Source organism: Canis lupus, chromosome 26 (assembly GCF_048164855.1).
Source record: "Canis lupus baileyi chromosome 26, mCanLup2.hap1, whole genome shotgun sequence".
NCBI lineage: Eukaryota > Metazoa > Chordata > Mammalia > Carnivora > Canidae > Canis > Canis lupus.
This window is the reverse complement of record NC_132863.1, coordinates 18,591,490-18,613,260: the sequence shown is the minus strand read 5'-3', so window position 1 is coordinate 18,613,260 and position 21,771 is coordinate 18,591,490. Positions and strand designations below refer to the sequence as shown.

The 21,771-nt window shown below is 43.3% G+C and overlaps 1 protein-coding gene and 1 pseudogene across 2 annotated transcripts in view; both read left to right on the top strand.

Moving 5' to 3' along the window:
* The window catches only part of CDS2 (CDP-diacylglycerol synthase 2), a 62,013-nt gene that overhangs the window by 10,402 nt on the left and 29,840 nt on the right, over positions 1 to 21,771 (top strand). The window lies entirely within an intron of this gene.
* On the top strand, positions 7,679 to 8,531 carry LOC140617855 (ATP synthase F(0) complex subunit C2, mitochondrial pseudogene; annotated as a pseudogene).

Below are 21,771 nucleotides of genomic sequence, written 5' to 3'. Positions count from 1 at the left end.
AACAGATAAGGAATACAGGTAACACCTGGCTAGAATCTGTGACCTGGACGGGATGAGAGAGAAGACATAGAGAACAATGTACTCTAAAGCTAAAGCAACTTAGAGATCTGATTCTACTTGCAGAGACAGGAGGGTCAATGTCTAGAGCAAGAGAAGTCAGATTTGAGATAGTCACTGATTGAGGGATATGCACCAAGGAATGTCCTGGATGTCATGAAACCACCAGGACTAGCAGGACACAGATTGTGGGGAGGAGGCTCTGAGAATCGCCCACTAAAGAATCTGGAGTCGGGCAGCCCTGGTGGCGCAGCGGTTTAGCGCCGCCTGCAGCCCAGGGCGTGATCCTGGAGACCCTGGATCGAGTCCCACATCAGGCTCTCTGCATGGAGCCTGCTTCTCCCTCTGCCTCTGTCTCTGCCTCTCTCTCTCCGCATCTCTATGAATAAATAAATAAAATCTTAAAAAAAAAAAAAAAAAAGAATCTGGAGTCCATGACAGAAATCCCCTCAATGTCAGGGACCCAGGAGCAAAGACTATTGCCAGAAAATCCCACATCTTGGGCAGCCTGGGTGGCTCAGCGGTTTAGCGCTGCCTTCAGCTCAGGGCGTGATCCTGGAGACCCAAGATTGAGCCCCATGTCGGGCTCCCTGCATGGAGCCTGCTTCTTCCTCTGCCTGTGTCTGTGCCTCTCTCTCTCTCTCTCTGTCTCTCATGAATAAATAAATAAAATCTTAAAAAAAAAAAAGAAAAGAAAATCCCACATCTCAACAGCTCTTTCAAAAACACAGTAGAGTCATCACAGAGGAGCCCTAGGCTGGCCCTGCAAGACCCTAATACAAATGACTTGCTGCCAAAAGGTAACAATAGATGTCTAACTTTGGAAGGACATATCAGGTCCTGCACCAACAGGAGGCACTCATGAGCACTGCAACTTGGCTCAAGAGGCTGCCTCTGTGGAGCACTGGGGAGGAGGGAGGGGGAATTCACAGCGTACACTTTGCACCTTTCAAATTGTCCAGTACTTTAGAAAATACATGACAAGGAGACATCTTGCCCCACTATAAAAAAAGGGGGAGCAAGAGATATAAAACTTGCACATTAAAAGATATAAGGTGTATTAATGATTTCTGGACCTTATTTGGGTCCTCATTCAAACTGCTATGAAAAGAAAAAAACTAGAAAATTTTGGATAAATTCAAATCCTGGAGATTGATTGATTGATTTTAATATTCCATCCATTTACTCATGAGAGACACAGAGAAAGAGAGAGAGAGGCAGAGACACAGGCAGAGGGAGAAGCAGGCTCCATGCAGGGAGCCTGAGGTGGGACTCAATCCTGGGACTCGATTCCAGGTCTCCAGGATCAGGCCCTGGGCCAAAGGCAGCACCAAACTGCTGAGCCACCAGGGCTGCCCAAATCCTGGAGATTTAATGTGAAGGAATTGTTAATTTTTATAGGTGTGATAATGGTATAGTGATATTTAAGAACTCTTAATAAAAATGCTAACTATAAAGGAAACCATTGGTAAATAGAGCTAAATTAAAATCAAGAACTTATGTTTTTTGAACTAAATGAAGAAGTCTACAGATGAGAAGATAATAAAAAATATATTTGACATAAGACTGATATCCAGAATCTATGGAAAGCCTACAAACTAAATATATGAAAAAGAGAACTAAAAAAATGTGCTCTTCAAATGGTCAATAAATATATGAAAATGTGCTTGACATCATTAGTCATTAGAGAAGTGAAAAAAAAATTTTTTTTTGAGAAGTGAAAATTAAAACCTCCAGTGAGATTCCACTGTACACTCACCAGCATGGCTAAGATTCAGAAGACTGAAAATACTAAGAGATAGCAAATATATGGAGTTCACATACTGTTTGTGGGAGTATGAACTGGTATTACCACTCTGGAAAACTGTTTGGTAAATATTTACTGAAGGCTGTGTATAGGGGTGTCAGTGTCTCCATCCTTTGGGTGTCCAACTCTTGCTTTCAGTTCAGATCATGATCAGGGTCGTGAGATTGAGCCCCCTGTTGGGCTGAGTTCTGTGCTCAGCTTGGAGTCTGCTTGAGATTCTCTTTCCCTTTCTATCTGTTCTCCCCTACCCCCTCATGTGTGCACTCTTTCTCTCAAAATCTTTTTTATTTTATTTTTATTTTTATTTTTATTTATTTATAATAGTCACACACAGAGAGAGAGAGAGAAAGAAGCAGAGACACAGGCAGAGGGAGAAGCAGGCTCCATGCACCAGGAGCCCGACGTGGGACTCGATCCCGGGTCTCCAGGATCGCGCCCTGGGCCAAAGACAGGCGCTAAACCACTGCGCCACCCAGGGATCCCTCTCAAATAAAATCTTAACAGAAAATAAAACCTACTTTACACAAATCCTATGAACATTCATAGGTGATTACCTGATAGAAATCTGTACACAATGTTCATAATGGTCACTAGAAAACAAGTTATAGAATATTGAAAGCAGTGTTCTCTATAGTAGCCACAACCTGCAAATGACCCAAATTGTGAATAGTGCTGCCATGAACATGGGTGTACAAATATCTGTTGGGATCTGTGCTTTCAGTTATTTTGGGCATGGACCCCAAAGTGGAATTGCTGGATCATATGGTAATTTTATGTTTAATTTCCTGAGGAACTACCACACTTGTGTATTCTGGGAATTTCTGTTTTAATATCTAATAATGGCAAGTATTGATTGATGTAATCTACATAGACCACTCTTGTCTTCAATAATTAAGAGTGTAAAGAGGTCTTGACATTTATTTACTTATTTATTTTTAAAGGTTTTATTTATTTATTCGAGAGACAGAGAGAGAGGCAGAGACACAGGTAGAGGGAGAAGCAGGTTCCATGCAGGGAGCCCGACGTCGGATTCGATCCTGGGTCTCCAGGATCACACCCTGGGCTGAAGGTGGCGCTAAACTGCTGGGCCACTGGGGCTGCCCAGGTCTTGAGATTTAAAAAAAAAAAAAAAAAAAAAATGGCAAGACCTGCAGCTTTAATGAACTGTGTTATTCACCAAGGAGGAGAAAGGTTGAAGCAGTCATTGCCAATGGATGTGGATTAGGTGGGTGATACTCTCCTTTGATCTCTAATGTCCCAATTTGGAGGATACTTTATATGGTCACCCTAATAATGGGATCCATTATCAGGTAGATCATCAGACTGGGTAACCCAGTCGCCTTTGCTTGGTGTTGTAGTAGAGCTTCCTGAACTGGCAAGCTTTCATCTTCTTGTAGACCATGCTTTAGGATGAAAAAAAACTACAGAATATAGTTTTATTACACCCCTGATTGTTACATTAAAAATTTCTTTGTACGGTGCTATAAGACATCAGATCTTTTTTATTCTCTAAAATAAAGCCTCTTATCATATGTTCATAAAACATATGTTGCCAATGTGACTCTCAAATACCAGTAATTTTAGAGACTGTACATTCCTTTTGAATTTTGACTAATGATTTGAAATCTAATGATTCTGACCTCCTCCCACTGTTGTTTGAAATGTAACTCAAAAATTTCCCCACTCACTGTTTTGTTTAGAATGTCAAATGGGGATCTCTGGCTGGCTCAGTCAGTTAAGTATCTCTTGATTTTGGCTCAGGTTGTGATCTCACGGTCATGAGGTCAAGCCACATGTTTGGCTCCATGCTCAGTGGCGAGTCTGCTTGGGACTCTCTATCCTCCTCTCTCTCTGCCCCTCCCCCCAAACATCTTTCACTCTCTCTTCCTAAAAATAAATAAGTCTGTAAAAAAAATGTCAAATGGATTTTTGAGACACAGATGCTTCCTATGTAAACATTGACTAAAAACATCACGTTGAGAAACGTGCATTTTACGAAGTTTGCATTTTAACAATCTGTGTGTGTCTTCCCAGGAAAACACTAACTGGGGAGGGTTTGTAGGGTGTGCTTGCTTAATCCAGTCTTTTCTTCTGGTCTGCAGAACACATCACTTCCTCCCAAGGCAGGTGACACCAAGCCTATTTAGTTGCAAGTCCTTGTAGGTGGCCCAGGGTTTTGTATTACAATTTGATGTCCAGTAGTCTTACTGAGTCAGGGGACTATGTACTAAAGATTATCTTCTGTCCCTCTTCTCTTCAAGGACAATTGTGGATGAGGGACAGGATGGAGGGGGCAGGATAACCCAAATAAGCTTTCCCGTTTGGACAAGGAAAGAATGAGTAGCAGTGTCTTGCCTTGCCTTTCTCCTGACTGGGAATTTGTCTGAGACCTCTTTGTGCTTAGATGGGACCTGGTGCTTGATAGGCTTCATTTTAGGTTGAGTGGATAGGGAGCTGAACCTCCTAAATCTCATCCACATCTCATATATCAGATCTCAGTCCAGAGACAACTCCAGGGGGTAGCAGAGGACAGAGGGCTTTACTTTCTCTGGAGCCTTCTTCAAGTATATACTCTTGGCTACACTTTCTGTTTTATTTCCTCCATCTTAGTTCTTTTTTTTTTTTTTTTTTTTTTATTTATGATAGTCACAGAGAGAGAGAGAGAGAGGCGGAGACACAGGCAGAGGGAGAAGCAGGCTCCATGCACCGGGAGCCCGATGTGGGATTCGATCCCGGGTCTCCAGGATCGCGCCCTGGGCCAAAGGCAGGCGCCAAACCGCTGCGCCACCCAGGGATCCCCTCCATCTTAGTTCTTTAGTCTACTTTGTTATCCAGAAATTTGTTGAAATCTCATCTGTGGTTGGTCCCTGTCCCTACTATTTCTGCCTAAAAGATCATGGTTTTATTCCTTACTGTGCTTATTGACATTCATTATCAGGGGGATATGAGGCATGCTCTCTGTCTGCTTTCATCAACAGGAAGTTTTCAGTTTTGAGAGACTGAGCTGATCTTACATTAGAAGCAACTCATTGCAACACTTTTGTTGTTCCGTGTTTGGGGTGAAGGATAAACATGGTTCCTCCTGACTCATGGCACCTCTGAATTCTGGGCTTCTTTACATTAAGAAGGACAAGAACTGACACTTGACCATGATAAGTGCCTGTGTTTGATTGGAATTGGCTGATGGAGGGGAGGACACTGGGTAGGAGACCAAGGAAGAGTCAGAAGAGGGTGGTGTGAGACCAAATTCTGAAATAACAAGTGTTTGAGAAGAAAGAAAAGCTGTGTTGAATACCATGGAGAGGTCAAGTGGAAGGAGCAGACAAGGTTTTACCTGGCCAACATTATTTCCCACACAATGGTCCAAAAATTCCTTCATGAAAGATGGTATCTCAGAAGGTGATAGGACCTAAGTTTTTCCGAACAGTAAACCTTTATATATTTCCCATTTTATGGATTTTGCTAAGCTTTTATGATACTTTTAAGCCCCTGTTGGGCAGCCCGGGTGGTGCAGAGGTTTAGCGCCGCCTATAGCCCAGGGCGTGATCCTGGAGATCTGGGATCGAGTCCCACGTCGGGCTCCCTGCATGGAGCCTGTTTCTCCCTCTGCCTGTGTCTCTGCCTCTCTCACTCCCGCTCTGTATCTCTCATGAGTAAATAAAATAAAAAATCTTAAAAAAAAAAAAAAGCCCGTTATCTTATGAAATAACCAGTACTTGTGTGTGTTTATAACCTATTTCTTTAAACATTACCACGAAGTATCAGGTTTCCATACCAAAAACTAGTTGCTGTCCTGTTAAGCTGCAAGTGACTGAAAACTAAAAATGATAGTGGATGAAACAAGACAGAAGTATAAGTACACTTCTTCCTCACACAGAAGTCTGGAGGTAGGCATTCCAGCACCTTCACAGTGTCAAGGATTCAGGTTCCTTCTCTCTTGCTGTTCCACCATCCTGAGTGTGTGACTTCCACACCTAGTGCAGAATGGCTGCTGGAATTCCAGCTATCACATCCATATTTCAGGAAACAGGAAGAAGGGAAGGAGAGAGAAAAAGCCTGTTCCTTTCCTGTAAGGACTCCTAGAAAATGCATGGTTTTTGCATCTACCCCATTGGCTAGAACTCTGTCACATGTCCTTGCCTGGCTGCAAGGGAAGCTGGGAAATGCCCTTTCTAGGTGGCCATGTGCTTGACTGAGCCCTGGGGTTCCTATTACAATGGAAGAAAAAGAGGATAGATGTTGAGACAAGACAGAAACTTTGAGTACTTCAGAGGCCTGAAGATGCCTATGAAAAATTGGCAGGCATTCTACAAAGCCACTGCACAGAAGCAAAGCTGTGGGAAGATGAGGGCAGAGAGTAGAAGAGTCCAGTTGTGGTCTCCTTTGGTGGTGGAGGTGGTGGTACCTCCTCAGCCAGGTCACTGACAGCCAGACAAGGAGAAAAGCGGGACTGTTTTGCAGGTGTGAGAATGGGAAAGAATGGTGGGGACCAAGCACAGATAGTTGCCTGTGGCTTAGAGAAAGAACCCTCAAGGCACAGGCCTTGAGGATCTGTTGCTGAGTGGTCTGTAAATGTCTAGTAAACAAAGGAATAATATCTAGAAAACTCCCTGCATCCCAGTAGCTCCCAAGACCCTGAGATCATGACCTGAGCCAAAACCAAGAGCTGGACACTTAACCTACTGAGCCACCCAGGCACCCTACCCCCACTTTTTAAAGTAATCTTTACCCCCAAAATGAGGCTCAAACTCACAACCCCAAGATCAAGAGTTGCATGGTCTACCGATTGAGCCAGCCAGATGCCCCTAAAATGATGATCTTAAGTCTTATGAAATTGTATGGAAATGACCTGTTAAAGATAGCCAGCAATTATGCTGCCTTAACAAGATGACTTTATTTTATTTATTTATTCATGAGAGACACAGAGAGAGAAGCAGGCTCCATGCAGGAAGCCCGATGTAGGACTCGATCCTGGGACTGCGGGACCACGCCCTGAGCCAAAGGCAGATACTCAACCGCTGAGCCACCCAGGTGCCCAACAAGATGACTTTAGATAAAAATTATTATCACGCATGCAGCCTCTTTCCATCATTGCAACAGAAATGTACATTCCCTAGATGTTGAAACAGTCACTTGCCAGAGGTGGTGCAAGTCCTGGCAGGGTTCTCTTGCTGCCTGAAGGGCCTAACAAGGATGCCATGATTAGGTTCTTAGTGTAATGTGGCAGTTCTCTTTGGAGAAATGAATCAGTTACTGATAAATTTAGGCTTCAAAATAATAATAGTTGTCTAAACAAGAGGTCATTGGTGGAAAAATAATCAGTTGAGAAATGGTCCCATTATGTCATATATGGAAGTGGGCTCGGAGGGACTGACCAGCCAATCTGCATTCTGATCACCTTTAGCCAGTTTTTCCAGGGACTTCCCTCTGAAGGCATAAATCATAAATCTTCTGTATTCCCTTCAACTATAGGTGGGTAGTGTCCCATCCTACTTTGAATATGAGGGTAGTTTGTGGAAGCCCAAACACCTCCTTTACTGGCTACTTTAAATAGAATCTTCCACTACAGTCTGGTCTATGCCATGTTGAGGCTGATGTCTGTCACCCCCTATAGTTTTGGGAGAGCAAGGGCCACATAGGCTTTGTTTTTTTACAGGGATGTCAGCCAGACTCAGTTTTCTCTTGAACGGTTGCCATTTCTATCTTCTGTCTGTTCCACAGAGAATTCTGTACAGAGAATTTTCAATTTTCACATAGTGGTCTGTTGAAAACACTTTGGGACAGTAACTATTTTGAGCACTTCTGTCAAAGAACCATTTCTTCTAAAGATATCAGCCTTTCCTAGAGGCTTTTTATCAGACAAGTGACATCTCATAATTCTAGAGGATCCTGCTTGAGTCCTGAAACTGGTTAGATATCTTGTTTCCTAGATCTCAAGGAAAAATTACCTCGATAATGGGCTTTGGTGTTGTAACACATGGCTCTTATATTTCTCATTGGTTTTAAAATACCCAAAATACAAGCTCTCTGTCTTCTCTGCACTGGGAACAGCTCTCCTGCCACAACTGCTCATCCCCTGAAAATGTACACCTGTGCAAAGTTTGTCTCCAACCCCTTGGGCAGGAGCACCTCTCAGCTGTTGAGCCGATCAATGTCTGCAGCGATGTTAAAAGCAACGGGAGACACTGACAGATGAGAGCCTCGACAGCTTGGCAGCCCCATGTTCCCTGACCTCACTTATTCCCAGCCATAGCTTCTGAACCACAGCCATTTCAAGAGACATCAACACAGCAGCCAAGTTCATTGGGGCTGGGGCTGCCACGGTAGGGGTGGCTGGCTCTGGGGCTGGAATTGGGACTGTGTTTGTGAATTTCATCATTGGTCATGTCAGGAATCTGTCTCTGAAGCAGTAGCTCTTCTTTTACGCCATTCTGGGCTTTGCCCTCTCGGAGGCCATGGGGCTCTTTTGCCCGATGGTGGTCTTTGTCATCTTCACCATGTGAAGGAGCTGTGTCTCATCTCCCATAGGTCTTTATCCTGTGTCTCGCCCTGTATGTTCCTTTTTCTATACCTCTACAAGCAGCCTGGGGAAAGTGGTTGGCTCAGGATTTGACAGAGGGAAGACAAATAAATACTGTATTAATAAAAGAAAATCTAAAATACAAGAAGGAGCCATTATATGAAGTTGAAAAAACATTTTGGTATCTAGGGGATCAAGAAAGGGATGGAAAACCAGGATGGTTTGAGATTTTTCAGCCCCCCCCCCTTTTTTTTCCAGGGAAAGTTAGCCCAGGATTTCCATCTTCATTCATCACAAATCTGTCTTAGCTTTGATGAGTTCAGTATAGATATGGAAGCTGACCTCAGGGGCTGGTGGTTTTGGTTACTTTGAAGAATATCATATTGTCTCCTATGGTCATCCATGTGGGACTCTAGGGCTTGCTCATCATTCTGACTTGTTTAGCACTGCCTGGGTGAGGGCAGGGGAAGGGCTTATGGGGGGTGGTGACAGTTTAGCTGGAGGAACAGGAGTGCGTCTGGAAAGATGGACGAAGAATAAGTTAGGGGTCCCAGGGGGAAGGCCCTGAAAGCCAGGCCAGAGAATTTAGGGGGAAGCCAGCAAAGGTGGCTCAGCACCTCAGCACAGAGGAGTTGAGAAGCTTAGATCTATCCATTTGGTGCATTTTTAAAGTATGGAAGCAATCAATACTTGTTTGGTGGAAAATGTGGAGGTGATGGGAAAATATTTAAACATTTAAAATTACCTTTAATTTTACTACCTAGAATGTAACTGCTGCTATCATTTATATTGTGCCCTGGTAATCTTTTTTTCTGTGGCTGCTTGGTGTTTTCCCTATCTTTTTTTTTTTTTAAGATTTTATTTATTTATTTATTTATGAGAGACACAGAGAGAGAGAGGCAGAGACACAGGCAGAGGAAAAAGCAGGCTCCATGCAGGGAGCCCAACGTGGGACTCAATCCCGGGTCTCCAGGATCATGCCCTGGGCTAAAGGTGGCGCTAAACCGCTGAGCCACCCGGGCGGCCCTCCCTATCTTTGTTAAGTAGGTCGTCATGTAAATGGTTTCTTCTCATAATGGCATGATGAACATCCTCCTGTAAATGAGGTATTTCTCTAGATACTCACTTTGGGTATATTTCTCACCAAGGAATGACTAGATCAGAGGAGATGTGAGCCATTTAAAGGTGCTTTTTTTTTTTTTTTAAGATTTTATTTATTCATGAGAGAGACAGAGACATAGGCAGAGAGAGATACAGTCTCCTCACAGGGAACCTGATATGGGACTCAACCCCAGGACCCCAGGATCATTACCTGAGCCAGAGTCAGATGCTCAACCACTGAGCCACCCAGGTGCCCCTAAAGGTTCTTAATACATATTTCCAACTTGCCTTTCATAAAGTGGTGGTAATTTACATTTGCATGAGTACTATATGAGCATATTGGTTTTCTCTGAGCCTGGTCCAGTCCACTGTGAATGTTCTTTTTATCTATTCAGTTTGATGTGAGAAAATGGCTTCTATGGCCATTTTATTTATTTACTTATTTTTAAAGGTTTTATTTATTTATGGGAGAGACAGAGAGAGGCAGAGACATAAGCAGAGGGAGAAGCAGGCTCCATGCAAGAAGCCTGATGTGGGACTCGATCCTGGGACTCCGGGATCACATCTGAGCCAAAGGCAGACACTCAACTGCTGAGCCACCCAGGTGTCCCTGTCCATTTTATTTTTGATGTCATTGATTATTAGTGAGGTTAGATAAATATACAGGTTATTTGACAAATTGTTTCTCGCTGATTTTTTTTCTGTTGGCATGACCACATTTTATTGATTTGCAAGAGTTTTTTGTTCTTATTTTGAATAGTTAAGGAACCTGAAAGATCTCATTTTTCACAGACATGCTTCAGTGATCACCTGTTCAGCAGGGCTGTGAAGTTCTTGTAAGGCCTGATCATGCTGTGACCCATGGCTACTTGTATATCTATAACTAGAGGCAGGCTTCCTGGATTATCAGAATATTGACTCCCATTTTACAGGGATGAGCAAAAAGATCTAAAACACAAGTTAGACTTTGAACCCAGGTAGGCTGAGTCTGAGTTCCATGCTGTTTGCTTTAGCCATTCTGCTTTCTTGATCTCCCTAGTCATGATTTGATTTTCCATGATTTGGCCAAAGAGCTCCTAACACAAGAGGACCAGGACCTGTGAGCATCTCAGGGTTAGCCAACAGGGCCATGGGAGTTGGAGAGCACTTGCCTCACTCTGTACTTGTCTTGGAGAGAGGAGGTGGGGTAGTGGCACCAGAGTTCCTTGGGGCCTGTATGCTGGAAGCAGGGGCATCTCCGCACAGGCCCTGGAGGCTGCACCAATGTGAGGCCTGCGTGCCAGGGAGCCCATACCCCCTGATGCCTACCTCAGCTCCTCTGTGGAACCTTCTCTATTCCTGCATCCCATTTCTTCATCTTCCTTTCTTCTCCAGTCTTCTATGGAAATTGTTCAAATTCTGGTTAGGTGTTGTCTCTCAGCAATAAAATGTTTGGATTTGGGCTCTTTGTCTTGGAGTTCTGTAGCTCCCACGAGATTCAGTAAAGGCGTGTTGATCTGTTATGATGGTTTCTGACAGGGAGGCAAAACTAACTGTCCCTGGGAGAAGCAAGCTTGAAAGCACAGCCATCCTGTCGACATGGTCATAAGCTCCTGGTTGCTGTCAGACTTGGCTGTTCCTAGCACATATGGTTGTCAGAAGGTAGAGGGGTGCTAAGTCAGCTGTGAAGATTAACAACAGGCTGGGCAGTGAGAACTAGGCCTCTGGTTTCGGGAGGAATTTGTTGAGCTTAGTAACTAGAGTTATAGAACAAAAAGAAAATATTGGCATGTCAGTATTTATTTCTGGTATTGAAGTACCACATTATGTTAACATGGTATGTACCCCTTTTAGGAGTAGCGTGACTTCTGGCACTATATATATATATATATATATATATATATATATATATATATATATATATATTTTTTTTTTTTTTAAATCAGATTCTAGTTAGTTTCTTTTCTTTTCTTTTCTTTTCTTTTCTTTTCTTTTCTTTTCTTTTCTTTTCTTTTCTTTTCTTTCCTTTCCTTTCCTTTCCTTTCCTTTCCTTTCCTTTCCTCTCCTTTCCTTTTCTTTTCTTTTCTTTTCTATCTTTTTTTTTTTTTAAGATTTTATTTATGTATTAGAGACAGAGAGAGAGGCAGGCTCCACACAGGGAGCCTGACGTGGGACTCGATCCCAGGTCTCCAGGATCACTCCCTGGGCTGAAGGCGGCCTAAATTGCTGAGCCACAGGGGCTGCCCTCTGGCACTATATTTTATTTTTTGATAGTTGTGATATACTGAACTGATTTAAAAAAATTTTTTTTTTAATTTTTATTTATTTATGATAGTCACAGAGAGAGAGAGAGAGAGGCAGAGACACAGGCAGAGGGAGAAGCAGGCTCCATGCACCGCGAGCCCGATGTGGGATTCGATCCCGGGTCTCCAGGATCACGCCCTGGGCCAAAGGCAGGCGCCAAACCGCTGCGCCACCCAGGGATCCCCTGAACTGATTTTAAGATCCAGTACGTTTCAATCCACAACTTGAAAAACTTAGCCTTACCTTACTTTATCTCCCTAATACCTCTGAGATAGGAATTGTTTCTGTCTTGAAAAAGCTGAGGCCTGAGGGTGACACAATCACTCCTAAGATCACACAGTTCGTACTGGTTCCCCTTTTCCCCATGCCTCTTAGATACTCTTCTCATTGAGATAGACTTGCTTCTTTGGAAAATCGGTTGCAACCTTTTCTTTTTTGTTTTTTTGCCTAGTTTATCACTTCTTACTTGTGTTTATAGGATTGATTTCCTTATTAATGTAGCTTTAGTGAATTCCAGTATTATTATTCTTTTTTTTTTTTTTTTTTTTTTTTTTAGTATTATTATTCTTAAGTACTGAGAATGTTTTTGTGAAAATTAGTAGTACACATTTGCTCATTGTTTTGGAAGTTTTGTAGTTTGGAGGCTTTCATGGCATTCATCCTCTGCCTCTCCCTAATAGAATGAAACACTACAGGTGCATAGATGACGTGCAGGTGTGACAGATGAATTTGGGTGTTTACAGGTCCTCACTGTCACCAGCCGCAAAGCATGCTGACTTGCGTTTCCTTCTCTGTGTGTCAAGCTTATGGATAGATTTCTTCTCGCCCCGTGTCTCCCTCAGGCTGCAGAATACCTATCTGCAGGGCCTAAGAGTCTTGTCGGTCCTGTCAGCCTCAAGCGTTTCTGATTGAGAGGTTATTGCTCCCAGCCAGGACCTCTTGAAGTAAATGCTTTGAGAACAGCAGGGGTTGAGGTCTAACAGTGCGCACCTAGAAGCCTGTGTTGGGCACTGTGCCCGAGGACCCTCTCAGACTGTGAATTGCTCACTGACTGTATTCATTTTTAGGGCAGGCCTAGTTCTGAGAGCCTGGGCCATCTGAGTTCTCCATCCTTGTTAGAGTTCTTTGGGAGAGAGGCAGCTTTGGAAACACTTTGAAGACAAGTCTGCAGATAGCCAGTGTCCTGATAATGAGGGAGGATTCAAACTTGAGCACTGAAGCACAGAGTCTGTACTATTGGGGTAGATAGCACCTTCACTCATTAGCCCCTGAGTCCTGCCTAGGCAGAAGAACAGTAGAGATTTCAGGCGTTGAAAACAAGATAGCAGACCCCAAAGTGACTTCACTTATGCTAAGCCTTACATCACCAAACTGAAACTTTGGCTCTCCCACAAATGGAATCTTAAACTAGTCAGAAGTTATCTGACAGCACTAGTTAGATAATCTGCCTGATGCACCCCTATCTTTCCCTAAGGGAATTCCCTAAAGGAGAATGACCTCACAGTAACCAGTCTGCTTTGGCCTAGCATGACTTCCTTATTCCTACCCCTTTCTGCCTATATAAGTCTTTTATTTTGTACAGATCTTCAGAGCTCCTTTCTGTCTGCTAGGTGGGATGTTGCCCTATTCATGAATCATTGAATAAAGCCGATAAAACCTTTAAAATTTACTCGGCTGAATTTTTTTTTTTTTTTAAGATTTTATTTATTCATGTGAAACACAGAGAGAGAGGCAGAGACACAGGCAGAGGGAGAAGCAGGCTTCATGCAGGGAGCCCAATGTGGGACTCAATCCCAGGACCCCGGGATCACGACCTGAGCTGAAGGCAGACGCTTAACTGCTGAGTCACCCAGGCGTCCCATGAATTTTGTTTTGTTTTAACAAAGGAAACCTAGGATGATGTCATTAAGCGTCCTCATTGTAGAGGTGCATAATAATCTTTAGGTAGAGGATTTGCAACCTCAAACATTTATAAGAAAACCATTTTTTTTTAATTGATGAAGCAGGTACATTTTGGTTATCTAGAAATTTCACTGTGAATTAGTGGATTTTTCCTTATTACCAGAAAAGTGAGGTGTTAGAGTTTATTCTATTCATCAAACCTCAACTTCTCAGCTGAGAATGGAGTTGGGTGGGGACAACAGCCAGCCTGTCCACAGTGTGAAGACTGCAGTGGCTTATACAACTGTGCTTGTTACAAAGATGGTGAGTAATTTTTTCAGTTGATGCATCTGTCTGTCTTTACTCAGAGTGACAACCAGTTTGGCAGGGGCTTAGCTTCTGGAAGTCCAAGCTTGCAGGAAGCAGGTATTTTCCTTTTGCAAGGTTGTTGGACAGAAAGCAGTCAGCAGCTGCTGGAGATTATTTTCTCATTGTACTACTCATTTTAGTCTCCTAGATGTTTGAGGTCTCATCCTTAGGACATTTAAAAAAAAATTTTTTTTTAAATTTATTTATGATAGTCACACAGAGAGAGAGAGGCAGAGACACAGGCAGAGAGAGAAGCAGGCTCCATGCACCGGGAGCCCGACGTGGGACTCGATCCCGGGTCTCCAGGATCGCGCCCTGGGCCAAAGGCAGGAGCCAAACCGCTGCGCCACCCAGGGATCCCCCCTTAGGACATTCTTAAGAATTTCTCATTCATTTCACTTATGGAATCTGCAAATCTGGGTGAACACCGTGAGCTTGGCACCATTTTGTGCAGAGTGGCTGGCTATGTGAGAAATTATGCTTGCCATTTTAACCTACAGACTCAGGAGTGGAGAAACTCCTTTGTTATTCCTTAACCTGTCATCTTCTCTCTCTTCTTCCCTTTGTGAAGAAACCTGTATTGGGGACCTTGTATATATCAGTCATTGTTATAGGCCATTGGGGATGTAGCAGTGAATAACCAAAGTCCCACATGGAGTTGCTTTCTGGAGGTGGGGGGGCAAATGTTTTATTTTTTTATTTTTTTATTTTTTTTTCAAATGTTTAATAATATCAGTTTAAAATGTTAATAATATCAGGTGGTAGTGATGTTATGAAGAACAAAGCAGGTATTTTTTAATATGATGGAAGCATTTTGAAGTGTTAATGTTGGAAAGGCCCTTCTGCTAATGAATCTGATTGGCTCAAAGAACAGATGTGTTTTTATTCTTTCTGGAGCATTTTCCATTATTCAGGGGAAATGCGCAGAGATATATACCTTTTGTAGGGTAGGACTGAACCATTTAGGGCTCTGAAAAGTTTTACTCTGCACATATAATCATTACCCCTGGCAATATCAGGTATTTGTCTGCAAATACAGTTTATGACCACTCTGGGTTTTATGTGTGCTCCCTGAGGACTCCCTCACCAGCCTCCCCAACCCCAGTCATTTTAACCGTTGAGAAGGGCTGAAAATGCAGCCTTTTTAGTCACTAGTTGGATTTGTAAAGCTGTAGCTTTAGGGTGGTCTTCTCCACACAAATACTGGCATACCATTATTTTAGGCATTTCATAGATAAAGGTTAATGAATTTGATTAAAATTCAATGAGTCTTGGGGCAACAAGGTGGTTCAGTTAGTTAGGCATCCTACTTGATTTCAGTTCAGGTCATGATCTTGGGGTCGTGAGAGGGAGCCCCGCCTCGGACTCTACCCTGGGTGTGGAGCCTGCTTAAGATTCCCGCCCCCCCCCCCCAAAAAAAAAAAAAAGATTCTCTCTCCCTGGGCAGCCTGGGTGGCTCAGCGGTTTAGCACCGCCTTCAGCCCAGGGCGTGATCCTGGAGACCCTGGATCAAGTCCCACATCGGGCTCCCTGCATGGAGCCTGCTTCTCCCTCTGCCTGTGTCTCTACCTCTCTCTCTGTGTCTCTCATGAATAAATAAATAAAATCTTAAAAAAAAAATAAGATGGGACTTGAAGGATGAGCAAGGAAGAGAAAAGGCAAGGAGCAAAGGAGGAGAAGAAGGAAGAGTGGGATGTAATCAGAATCAACGAGTAGTTTTGCTTGGATGAAGTATGTGGTGTGTGGAGGGTGTGGAGGGCCTGGAATAGAGGTAGTTTGTCTTTAATTCACTAGGCAAAAATGAGTAGAGGAGAGGTGTGATCAGAGCTGTGCTTTATGAAGATTAATCTGGGAATATGTGCAGAATAAATTAGAGAAGGGAGGAATTGGTGGAGAATTGCGTTGTTGGGAGGCCAGCGTAGTAGAGAAAGGTTGATGTGCAGACTTCAGCAATAGTACTAGCAGTGAGATTAGGAATAAGGAAGGACCCTGTAGGGAGAAGATCACATAGTTTGAGAACTGATGAGAGGTGTGTGTGTGTGTAGGGAGGTGTTAACAGTTGGACTAAATCAATTTTTAAAAGATTTCGTTGGCTTTTATTAAATGATTTGTAAATCAGGCAGCATCCCATCTAGCAAGTGGAGGGGACTTCTGAGGAGTTGTATGGAATGGAAGGTTTTTATGGGGGGAAAGAAAGTTACCAGCAAAGGGATTGTTCCAGACAAAGGAAGAGAAGTTGGGGGTCTTCTCATGCAGATTACCTTATCTTCCTTTGGGGGTTAGAAAGGGCCCATGTGGCAGACTTACTGGTACTGATCAAAAATTCCTGACTGACCCGTTAAGACTGCATTTCTGGAGGAGTTTGAAACTGCAGTTAGATTAAGTGTTAGGCTCTGGTTTGGGAAGTTGGTATAAGTGATGCCATTTGGGGCCTGTGGTTTTCAACAGGGGGTGGAGATAATGGTGAGGATCAGTGTTCCCCATGGAGCATATGGAGCATATTTCAAGTAAATTAGGGTCTTGAAGTAAAACAGAATGAAGAGCCTTTGTGGGTTGGGAAGGAGATGATGGGTTTGGACCCATTGAGTTTGAGGTGCTGGTTGGACATTGGAGGTGTCTTGTTGGCAGGTTGAAATGTAGTGCTATAGCTTGGGGGAGAGGAAATAACTAGTGTTATGGAGGATGAGTCCATAGAAGAGAAGCTGATGACAGTGGCTCACTTGCTGAGGATACAACATACAAACACAACCTGCATTTAGGAAGTGTGGGGAAGAACAACAGAAAGGATATGATTGGAAAGGGAAAAAAAAAATAAGACTGTTTTAGTTATAAATGCAGGAAGCCACTCAAATTTGATGAAAAAAGAATTTATTGGCTCGTGTAACTTAAACACCGCAGGAATTCCAGCTTTAGGCCTAATTTAATCTAGGGTCTCAAAAAAAGAAAAAAAATTCTAGGGGATCAAATGTCACCAAGCCTTGGTTGCTCTCTTTCACAAGGTTGCAGGATTTTCTAGCAAATGAAAGTTCCATGGACAAGGTCATGTCTTCAGGGAATCACTGTGATTAGTTTGTGCAGTGAAAACATACAAACTGTGACTAAACATATTTATCCGTATTATCAAAACATATTGGTTCTTGAATGCAATCATTTTGTCAGTAGACTAATGGTTTAAGGCATGTACAGTGGTAAGTATTAGGGATTTAAAAATTCTGATAGGGCTGGATTGTAATGTCATCCAAACCAGGGAATTAGGAGGACGTAGGTAACTGGCTAGAGGGCTTAAGGCTTCTGGAATGCTTAATTTTGTTTTTTTGTTTGTTTGTTTGATTTTTTTAAAGATTTTGTTTTTTAAATTTTTTAATTTTTATTTATTTATGATAGTCACACACACACACACACACACACACACAGAGAGGCAGAGACACAGGCAGAGGGAGAAGCAGGCTCCCTGCACCAGGAGCCCGATGTGGGATTCGATCCTGGGTCTCCAGGATCACGCCCTGGGCCAAAGGCAGGCGCCAAACCGCTGAGCCACCCAGGGATCCCTGGAATGCTTAATTTTGTAACAGTCTTTTTTCCCAGTGCCCTGGCCCTTTGCACCAATAACAGAAACCAGGGAGTTTTACTCTGTTGAGGGACCTTTATTTGCCCCGTTTGAAAATTGAGACTTTTAGTGGTCTTTGTTGCAGGTGACCCCTACTAGGCTGTGAATGAGCTGGCTTGCAAAACTAGCTAAATGTGGAGTGAACAGTTTTCCATTCCATGCTGGTCCTTCAACTAAAAGATCCTGGTTCATTCAGCCTGTTAGTAAACGTAGAACTAAATGCTACCCAGAAGGTTTCAGCCTCTAGAGGAAGATCAGAATCTTCTTTAAAGACAGTTTGGAGTTGATAATAGGATGACCAGGTTCATTAGGTTTTTGTGTGTAAGCCAGAATTTTGTTCCAATCAATAGGCTTAGGAAAAGCTACTGTGGTTGCCACATGGAGATTTCCAGTGAGTGTTGTAGGATCTTGCCAAAAGTTAGGGGTTTGTTTCACTAAATCTTTTAGGGTGTTTTCGTGGAGCAAGTTTTATCCGGTGTTTGGGCTGGTCCTCACTAACAAGCACACGGCCTGGCTGATACAAGTCTGAGAAACTGGGATAGTAAGTTGGAATAAGTATGTTAACGTCTTTAGTAGGGCTCCTGGGTGGGTCAGTGGTTGAGTGTCTGCCTTGGGCTCAGGTCAAGATCCCAGGGTCCTGGGATGGAGTGCCGCTTTTCCCTCTGACTGTGTCTCTACCTCTCTCTCTGTGTCTCTCATCAATCAATAAATAAAATCTTAAAAAGAAATTCTTTAATAAACGTGAATTAAAAAAATATTTATTATTTATTCATGAGAGACACACACACACAGAGAGAGAGAGAGAGAGAGAGAGAGAGAGAGGCAGAGACACAGGCAGAGAGAGAAGCAGGCTCCATGCAGGGAGCCCGATGCAGGACTTGATCCCAGGACTCCAGGATCACATCCTGGGCCTAAGGGAGACACTCAACTGCTGAGCCACCCAGGTGTCCCAGTTAACATGAATTCTGAGTCACTTTAGGAAACTCTTTAACTCTGGCTCACAGTCTGGCCTTGGTCCAGGGAACATAAGAAATTTGGGGTTTATTCAGATCCTCAGATGACATAACTTTAAAGGGGTAGGTTTTATTAGGTTCAGGAAAGGCGAGAATTGGGAGAGATTCAGAGGAAACGGGAAGTTCAATGAAAAGGTTAGTAGAATGGTGATGTAGAGAAGTTGGGGACTGCACACCAGATACATCCTGAGACAGAAGACAGGAAAGGAAAAAAGAGGCCTCTGAAGCCCCTTTTATCTCCTTTGCTTGCTTCCATTAGTCCAGGAGAGGCAACTTTAGATTCCTGGTAATGTTTGGAAGCTTCAAAATCCCCAAATCTCAAAATTTTATTCAGTTTTGACATCTTAGAGCCATGGCTGTCTAATTCAGTTTTGAGAAAATAAGTTTGGGGAGATTGAAAGTTCTCTATAATGGCCATTGAAGTTCTAAATTACTTTTAAGTTGCTCCATTTAGTTAGGAAAACAAGACTCAGAAGCCATTTAGACTTCTTTCCATGATTTGATTGCCTCAGTTAATTTAGAAATAGTATTTTGCACAGAGGCAAATAGAATCCTGAAAATGTTTGGAGGCCTCAAGGTATCAACTAAAATGGGCATCTCATTCAGTTCTCTCCCTCTCTCTCTCATTTAAGGAGCCATAGCTTTCTAATTTAATTTGAGAAAACAAATTTAGGGAGATCGAAAGTTCTCCATAATGGCCATTGGTGCTCAAATTAGTTTTCATTAAGTCAGTCCATTTGGTTATAAATGTGCATGTGGAAGGACCATAGTTTTTATTTTTATTTATTTATTTATTTTTTGGGACCATAGTTTTTAAACATAAAACTGGCTGGGGTCCCAGAAAGGGGGCACCCTCAAAGCATTTTGATGACTAGAATCCTATATCATAGAGGTTTTTCTCTAGAATAAGGAGAAAAAATCCTAAAAGCGCAGTTTCAACAGGACCAGCCTGGTTCCAGAGGAATCAGGTCGAAGGCCAGGAGGGTTCCAACAGGAAGTCTGACTCTGAAAAGGAGTCAGACTAAAGGCCAAAAGAATACTCTCATAAGAAACAAGGCCTTAAGACATCTCAAATAAAGCCTGAAGAGCTTGGACACAAAGTGGAGCTCGGAATCCAGGAGAAAAACTTACCTTCACACTCCAAAGTTGGTGAGAAAGCAGTGAGTCCATTTGGTCTTGTGAATACTGGCACCTGTTTGCCCACCAGCTTTGGAGTTAGGGCGGATCTTTCCTGGATCCCATTTCTTATCACAAGTAATGTTAACATTAAAAATAAAAGTCAGGATGCCTGGGTGGCTCAGCGGTTGGCTTCCTGCCTCTGGCTCAGGTCGTGATCCCGGGATCCAGGATCAAGTCCCATGTCGGGCTCCCTGTGAGGAGCCTGCTTCTCCCTCTGCCTGTCTCTCTGCCCATCTCTCTCTCTCAGTCTGTGTCTCTCATGAATGAATGAATGAATGAATGAATAAATAAATAAATAAATAAATAAATAAATATTTAAAAAAATTTTTTTTAAGATTTTATTTATTCATGAGAGACAGAGGCAGAGACACAGGCAGAAGGAGAAGCAGGTGCCCGCATGGAGCATGATGTGGGACTTGATCCCAGGACCCTGGGATCATGCCCTGAGCCAAAGGCAGATGCTCAACCACTAAGCTATCCAAGCGCCTCTCTTAGCCAATATTTGAAGGATAAATTAAAATTGACCAGAAAGAAGAGATATGGGTGTCCATGGGTGATTTGCAAAAAGTGTTCTAGGTAGGAACAGAATGAACAAAAGCCCTAAAGGTGAGAAAGTACAACCTGTTCTAGGAACTGACTATACTTCAGAATGGCTGTTAGGAATGACAGTGGAAGGGTCAATAAGACCCTGATCTCAAAGTGGTTGGTACACCATTTAAAAAAGTGTAGGTCTATCCTTTAGATTACTAGAGGTAGAAAATTGCCTCCATTTAGATTGGAGTGCTCCAGAAGGAGTTCGGGACAGTGAGTGACATCAGATTTTCTTTCTGGAAAGGTCCTTCTTGGTGCAGTGTTAACAGTAAAGGGAAGGTAGGAGTGTACTCAAGACTGGAGTGAGGTGGCCAGTTGGGCTGCTGCAGGTTCCCAGAGCAGAGATGGTGTTGGCTTAGATTAAAGGGAGTTCCAGAAATGACAGGAAGGAGTAGATGGAGTGGAAAGCTTTTTGGAACTATTAACAGCCTGAGTGATAGATAGTTCTAGGGGTGGAGGGAGGAGCCACCGAAGATGATGGTCACATTTCTCACTTGAGAATTCAGGGGAAAGGACATAATTTGGTTTTGGACACATGGAGGATTTTAGGCATCTGTGGGACACCCAAGGGGAAACATCTAGTACATTTGGATGAATGGGCCTGCAGCCCAAGGAGAGGCAGTTGGAGGCATCAGAAGGAATGAGATTACTTGAGGAGAGTGGGTAGTAAAGAATAGGAGCCTCAGAAGAAACCCTGTGGAACCCCCAAATTAAGATGCTGGAAGAGGAAGCTGCCAAGGACAAGGCTGACTAAAGAAGGCCCTGCTGAAGAGGCAGCTGGGAAGGATGTGCTGCCTGGAAGCAAAGGAAGGGTGTGTCTTTTGCATTGCCTGAGCAAAGGGAGGTGCGGAGGACAGAGTGCTGTGGGCTTAGTGATTAGGTCATTCATTGGTGAGGGGAGAGTGCTGCAGCAGAGTGGCTGGGCAGGCAGGTGGCTTGCTGTGGTTGAGGACTGATGCAGTCAGGGGAATGGGTGGCCATAGCTCTTGCCAAAGATTCTCCTGTGAAGTAGGGAAGAAAGTGCATCGGGTGGATGAGCTGTCAAAAGCTTTTTATTCTTGAGCCTGTTTACCTGGTTGTAAGGGCCTGTGATGAGGGGGAGGGGAGGATCCAGATGGGAAAGAGGATGATCAATGGTGTGAGGACTCAGAGGAGGTGGTAGCAAAGGTGCGAGCTTGGGCCTGTGTATCCCAGTGCAGCTGGGACTGTCCTTCCAAGGGAGCCGTGTGTTGGCCTGTGGCTATCAGTGGTATATTTTCTGCAAAGGCCCCAGTAGCCCCCTGGTAATAGTGTTGTCTGGAGGTAAAATGGTTCATAGCCAGAGTCATAGCTGTCTCCCATGCATGCATCTTTTCATGTCCTT